We start from the raw sequence: 7,926 nt of genomic DNA, 5'->3' as shown, positions 1-7,926 counted from the left end.
GCATTTCATTGCATCAGCCCCGGCTAGTCAGACTGAATACTACACACTGGAGATTCTACCTTCCTCCAGACCCTCTGGATCTAGGTTCCCTCTTGAAAGCTTGTAAGACAGCCACTTCTTGCCTTTGTAGCTCCCCACCCCCCATATTTCTCTAACATCCTGAAAAGTGAAAAGATAAACATCCTAGAAGCTCAACGAACCCCAGGAAGGATAGACCCCATTGCAATGCTCTTTTAAACCCATGGTATTAATGTCTTGATAAACTCTACCCTTACACTGCCATTCTTCCCTTTTTCTTTATAAACATTAGCATGAAAATTTGTTTCCTCCAAATAACTAAGCTGTGTTGAGACCAATGTTGATAACTTCCTGAAAATAGTGTGTTAGCTCTCTATCCTATCTTCTGTTGTTGGTGTCATCAAGTTGATTTTCAACTCAAAGTGACCCCATGTGACAGAGAAGAACTGCCTCATAGGGTTTTTTAGGCTGTGACCTTTAGGGGAACAGATTGTGAGGTCTCTCTCTCATGGACTGCTGAGTGGGTTTGAATCACTGTTCTTTCAGCTAGGCTCTCAAGAGCTTAACCATTGTGCACAAGAAATACCAAAAGAAATCACCAAGTATTGGTACTAGGGTTCCAGTTCATACATGTATAAGTTTCTTTATTCCCAACAAAATGTGTTGAAACATGTCTCTGTGATCAACGATGGTTGCAGACAAGTTCTGCAACCATACACTTGTCTTAGTCTTGTTGTGTTGTTTAGTGCTATCGTGTTGGTTCCAACTCAAAGACTACAGACTTCCGTATGGATTTCACCTCAATATAAAGAAAACAAAAATCCTCACAAATGAACTGATAAATCATTTCACAATAAATGGAGAAAAGATCAAAGTTGTCAATAATTTCATTTTGTTTGGATCAACCATCAACACTCATGGAAGTAAAGCCGTAGTCAAGAAATCAAACTATGGATTATATTTTTTTAGGCAAATGTGCTGGAAAAGATCTCTTTAAACTTTTGAAGAACAAAAATGTTAGATTGAAGACTAAGGTGCACCTGACCCAAGCCATGGTATTTTCAGTCATGTGAAAAGTTGGATAATAAATAAGGAAGATTTTAGAAAAATCGGTGCATTTGAAGTGTCATGTTGGAAAAGAATATTAAAAATGCCATGGAATTCCAGAATAACAAATAAATCTGTCTTGGATTGAATGCCGCCAGAATGCCCCTTAGAAGCCAGGATGGCAAGACTTTGTCATACTTCAGACATACTATCAGGAAGGACCAGTCTCTGGAGAAGGACATCACGCTTGGTAAAATGGAGGGTCAGCAAAGGAGTGGAAGACCCCAACAAGATGGATTGGCACAGTGGCAGCAGCAATGGGCTCAAATGTGGCAACATTGTGAGGCTGGACAGCACCAGGCAGTGATCTGTTCTGCTGTGCATAAGATCACTATGTTGTTGTTGTTGTTGTGAAGTGCCGTTGAGTTGATTCCAACCCATAGCGACCCTGTATAGGGTTTCCAAAGAGCAGCTGGTGAGCTTGAACTGCCGACCTTGCAATTCAAACGGCTTTTGAGTCTGGTGCATGAACCCACAGCGCCAGTCCAGGACTCCATATGAGTCGGAACCAATTCAAAAGACCCAGAGTCAATCTTGATTTATTCATCTCTCGCTGTTCACATTCAATCCATAACAAATTCCTGTTGATTTTACCTAATTTTAAAAAATAATATTGAATTGTGTTTTTGGTAAAAGTGTGCAGATAAAGTTAGGTTCCCATTTGACAATTTCCACACAAGTTCATCAATGACATTAATTACATTTTTCACATTGTGTCAACATTCTCATTAACTGTGTTTTAGTTGTTCAGTTCTCAGTAGTCTGGTTTTCCTAACCCCTTTTCCTCTCATCTTTGCTATGGAATAACTGTTTACCTTTTGCACTCACATAGATGGTCTCTCTGCAAAGCACTAATCTAATGGATAATATTCATAACTTTGTGTGTCATTCTGCTTACCTGCTAAAAATTTACCTAGTTCTTGATTCCATGTACTTCACCCTATTTCCCCCATAATCACCCCAAACTATTCTTTCACATCTGAATTTCAGCAACTCCTACCCAATGGGTTTCTCTCTGACTTCAGACCAGAGTCTTAAAAGCTAAATCTCGTCTAATTTTGGATTTCCCCTGCTCACAGCCATTCAGTTCACACTCCCCCTTGCCCTTAGGATTAGACCTCAATGTTGTAAAAGTTCCTTAAGTCCCCTTGAGACACAGCCCCTGCCTCCTCTCCAGTCCCAGGTGCCTGCCATCTCCCTTTCTATCTATTGGAAGTACTCTGACCTCCTTTCCATTGTTAGAACATGCCACATTTTTTCCTCCCTCAATTGACTGGGCATTTGTCTCTTCCTCGGAACACTCCTTTCCTACTTCTTCCAAGTTAATTCATACTCATCCTTCAGATCTTGGCTCAAACATCTCTTGTTTGGGGAAGCCCACAACCCTTAAGGCTAAGTCGCCTGATGTCTTGCAAGTTTTCTATATTTTTCCTTCCTAAGAATCATTGCAAATTCAACAAGCATTTATTAACAATTTAGTGAGCATTGTTGTTTTTAAGTGCCGTTGAGTCTATGCAAACCCATAGCAACCCCATATAGGGCTTCCAAGGAGCAGCTGGTGAGCTTGAACCACCAACCTTGCAGTTCAAATGATTTTGCAGTCTGACACATTAGCCCACAGTGCCACACCAGGACACCAGTGGTGGTTATGTGCTGTGAAATTGGTTCCAACTAATAGCGGCCCTATACAGGGTTTCCGATCTTTACAGAAGCAGAATGTCTTATCTTTCTCCCACAGAACAGCTGGTAGTTTCGAACTGCTGACCTTGAGGTTCACAGCCCAATTCGTAACCACTACACTACCAGAGCTCCTTACCACTACACTACCAGGACTCCAGTGGTTGGTGGTGGTTATGTGCCGTGAAGTTGGTTCCGACTCCTAGCGACCCTGTACAGGGTTTCCAAAGCTGTAAATCTTTATGGGAGCAGAAAGCCCCATCTTTCTCCTGCAGAACAGTTTAGGCATTGTGAATTAAGCAGTGACCAGAACAAAGCCCCGGCTTTTGAAGGCCTTGCATTCTACCAGGATGCATTCTGAGAGGGCGCTTATTAGAATAATGTCTATTCCTGCCTCTAGGCTGGAAGTGTCATGATGAAGGCACCAAACTGCTTCACTTGCCATTGTAACCTCAGCAGTGTTGGATTACCAAATAAGCAAAGTAAGCATGGTTTACTTATATTTACTAATCTAGTGAACAATTTCACAATTTTTACCACATCAAGGATTGTGCTTCTAGGTATAACTGGCTTTTATCTCTCTCCCAGCCCCCTAGCACCTTCCTACAGAATCAAAACCTCTTTGCAAATTTACAGTCCCTGACAGGGACATAGTAGGGCTCTTAGAGCTAACACCCCCTATGTCACAGACAATACGTTACCATCAACATCTGGTTTCTGAACCAGATTCACAGTTTTTCTCAAACTATTGGACTTAAATTGTTTCAACAGTGTTGATCCTTTTGAAAAATAGTTTTCATTTATAACAACCAGGTGAGAAAAGCAGAGGCAGAATCCTTCGTCCAATTTTTACATGTGAACCCCAACCTCAAAGATCTCCAAAAGGTCACACTCTAGTAAGTACAGGTAAGGGCTACTGTCTCAGATATTCTCATCTCTATGTTTTATAAGATACCCAAAGCGATCTCCCTTCTCTAAAGTGTTCAACAAACAGTGCTGTAACAACTAGATTTCCTCATACAAAATAATGAAGCTGGACCCATACCTCACACCATGCATATAATGGCTAAAACCAAAAAACTCATATAATAAAACATAGAGGTAAAGCTGCAGGACATTGAGTTTGGCAATGAATTCTTAGATATGACACCAAAAGCGCAAGCAACAAAAGAAATATTAGATGGATTGGATTTCATCAAAATTAAAACTTTTGTGCATCTGAGAACATTGTTCACAAAGTAAAAGACAACCTATACAATCTTAATTGGGTAATATAGTATCACAATAAGCAGAAACTAAACCTTTGAAATTTCAGTAGATCCTTATTTCAGCTTTTTTTAGGAGACAAAGAAAAGATGTTTTCCTTAGAATTTACTAACCAAACAAGCACAAAAGTCAGGAAGAATGTAAATGGAGAGAAGTCATCCACCATGAGTTCAGTCCAGCTGGTAGTGGACATGTGGGATACTGTGGCATCCTGTGCCTAAATCCATGACATGCCAGCTGATACACCATGAATAAAACTTTATAAGCAGTAAATCTTCATTCTATCTTACTTGACAGGGGCTTCCCATCTAACTTCCAACAAACGTGGATTGTTTACCAAGAACAAGGAAACCCTTAAAATCAACCATGAAGAGAAATGAAGTTCTGACACATACTATAACATGGACAACTGACATAAGCTAGACCCCAAAAGACAAATATTGTATGATTCCACTTATATGAAATACTTAAAATAGGTCAATGCAGAGATATGAATGTAGATTCATGGTTACCAGGGGCTGAGAGCAGAAGAGAATAGTGAGTTACTGTTTAATATGCACGGAGTTTCTCTTTGGAGTGATGAAAATATTTTGGAAATCAATAGCGACAATTGCTATACTATATTATGAATACAATTAATGTCATGGAGTTGCACACTTAAAAATGGCAAGAGAGGGGCTACATCTGTCAAAGTCATCAAACTGCACACTTAAAATGAGTTAAAATAAGGTGGATTTTAAAGTGGGCTCATGAAAGAACTAGAGGTAACTCTAGGAGAATCTTTAATATCCTTACCGTGAAAACTAAAGGGAATGCATACATATTTGTGCTTTCCTTTGCAAATAAATTTATAGATGAATATTTAACAAGCAATAACAGTATCTCCCTCCAAGAAGGATGACTATGCTAAGAAAGGAAAATCCTCTTCATTTCATCCTCTCTTACACTGTTCGGATATTTTATCATCTGCACATACTACTTTTTCAATAAAAAACTTTTGTTGAAAAAAGGAAGTAAATAAATTAAGAAAAGAAAGGTACTCGACAGAAATCTAATACAATACATTTTCAAGATAACTGAGAATAGAGAAGGAAAGGAGATGAGGGAGAGTTTATATCTTACCTTTTACACTAGGGTATCATTTGTTGTTGTTACATGCTGATGAGTTACTTTCTAGCCGTGTGACCTAGGCAAGTTATTGCAGCTCTGTACTCAATTTTCCCACCTTATAACATAAAGTAGAAACAGGATCATTGGGAAGAGAAAATTACTACTACATGTAAAATGCTTAGCACATCGCCGGGGACCGAGTTAGATTTCTGTTACTATCTTCACCACATTGAGGGCAAGGATATCACTTAACATTTGTGTCTCCACAAAGTGTTAGTATTTCAGCAGACTCTTAGTAAAACCTTAGTGAATTGAAACAACTGTAGCTACTGTAGGTGGTGGTAGTTATGTGCTATAGAGTCGGTTCCGACTCCTAGCAAACATGTATAGAATTCCCAAGGCTGTAAATCTTTACAGGAGCAGAAACCCTTATCTTTCTCCCACGGAACAACTAGTAGATTTGAACTGCTGATCTTGTAGTTAGCAGCCCAGTTCATGGCCCACTATGCTACCAGAGCTCTTTAAGTACTGTAGAGAAGGGGAGGGGAGTGTGCAAAGGAAAGAACTAACTAAAAATAGTCAAAATGTTTAAAGGAAGGAATTAAGATAATAGTCTCAATAAACATGAGCCAGTTACTAAAACTTGCAAAGCACCTAAGGGTTTCCCAACAATTAGTCTATTATGAAAAGTTTTGTTTGTTCCTTAAGAGGATTTCTGAGGCTTTATTTGATTACCTTGACTTTGGTCCCAAGTCTTGGCAGCATTCTCTCTATTCCATGAGACTTCAGGACAGACAAGTCTAAGCGCAGTCCTCAAGGATCTTTGTTCTTCCACCTAAGGAAACCCATCAGTAGTCTCCCTGTTGTTAATTAGCCACAGATAACTTTAAGGAAGAGATTGTTTAATTACTTGTCTTTGTAAATAGCCCTGAAACAGTGGAAATAATCTGATTGGTGTCAGGAAATTGTTAAGGAATCAGCCCCAGGAGTGAGAGCATCTCTGGAGCCCCTCTGGTCACTCTTTGCCTTTCAAAAGGACCATTTTTAACTCCCTGGGACAGATACCGTATCTGCTAAAGCCAGATGTTGAACAATCCAGAATAAAAGGCTTGAATTCAGGAATATAAATTCTGAACCTAATTCAGGCACACAAAGTAACTGAACATCTTCAATGAATCTTATTCATTCATTCATTCATCTGTTGTTAACTAATCATTAGTTACAGAGCACTGGGAATAAAGAGATGAATAAAAAGTTATCTGTAGAATACATGAGGGTCAGTCAAAAAATGTTGGTACTGGCATTCCAGTGTACACATGCACAAGTTTTCTCACTTGTTTTAGCATCATTAAAGTGCCTTGAAAAAAAAAAAGAATACATTTTGTGCCACGCAAGAAAACTATTTTAAGGGAAGGGTAAATATCAAATTTTAAGTGAAACTCAAACAGACAGCTTCTCAAATCATTAAAGCTTTGCAACAAGTTTACAGGAATGCTGCCCCACATAAAACAAAAGCACTTTAAGGAAAGTCAGGAAAACCTCAAAAATGAGCCAAGAGGCAAGGCTGTTAACCTCGACAAATGAAGAAACTGGCTAAGGTCCAGAAACTGGTGGAAGAAGACCATAGAATTACCAGTGAGGACATAGCAACTGACATTGAGATCTCGTGTGGTTCAGCATTTTCAATTGTACGTGAACATGCAGGCCAAAGCAATCTTCAGGCTGAATGGGTGCCAAAAGCATTGGATGAAAAACAGCTAATGCAAAGAGCTGATATTCTCAGTCTTCTAAGTAAGACCACACCTAATGAAGATAACTTTATGGAATAAATGGTAACCAGGGACAAGTCTTGGATTTACCAGTATGGTTCAGAAAGCAAGCTCCAGTCAAAACAGTGGCTTCCCAAGGAATCTCCTGGGCTGGCTAGAGAAATCAACTCAGAAGATTATAGTGACTGTTTGGAGAAATTGCAAAGGGGTTGTCTTGATAGATTTTACTGAAGAATACAGAATGATTATAGGAACTTATTATGAAGAAGTTTTAAGAAAACTGAAAAAGCATTAGCGAGAACAAAGCCAGGAAAGTTGCACAGAGGAAATTTTTCATCACAACAATGCACATGTTGATTCTTCAGTGGTAACAAGAGCCGTCCTAGGGAATTTCATTGGAAAACCTCACCACATTCACCCTACAATCCTAACCTTGCCTTTTCAGACTTCCTTATATTCCCAAACTTAAAGAACATTTCAAAGGAATGTGACTTGAGTCCTTCAAGGATGCCAAATTGCCATTTTAACATGGTATTGATCAAAGAGCACATAATCACTTGGGGAGGAGTTAGAGAGGTGGAAACATGGCCTTCAGAAGTGTATAGACCTGGATAGAGGACATGTAGAGAAATAAGCTTCACAATTTGATATCTTTGTTTAATGATTTTGATGTATCCATAGGAGTCCTGGTGTGGGGCTGTGAGTTACAGTCTGATATGTATAAATTGTTGTTGTTGTTTTTAAGTCTGTTGAGTTGGTTCCAACCCATAGCAACTCTGTATAGGGTCAAGGAGTGGCTGGAGAGCTTAAACCACCAACCTTACTATTCAAACCTACTTTGCAGTCCAGCACATACATTAACCCACAGTGCCACACCTGGGCTCTCTCTCTCTTTCAAGATATATATATATATATAGAGAGAGAGAGAGAGAGAGAGGGGGAGTGTCCTGTTGTGGCGCTGTGCTAATGTGTCAGACTG

This window comes from Chrysochloris asiatica, unplaced genomic scaffold, assembly GCF_000296735.1.
Source record: "Chrysochloris asiatica unplaced genomic scaffold, ChrAsi1.0 scaffold00031, whole genome shotgun sequence".
In the NCBI taxonomy this organism is placed as follows: Eukaryota; Metazoa; Chordata; class Mammalia; order Afrosoricida; family Chrysochloridae; genus Chrysochloris; species Chrysochloris asiatica.
Note: the sequence above shows the minus strand (reverse complement) of the source record.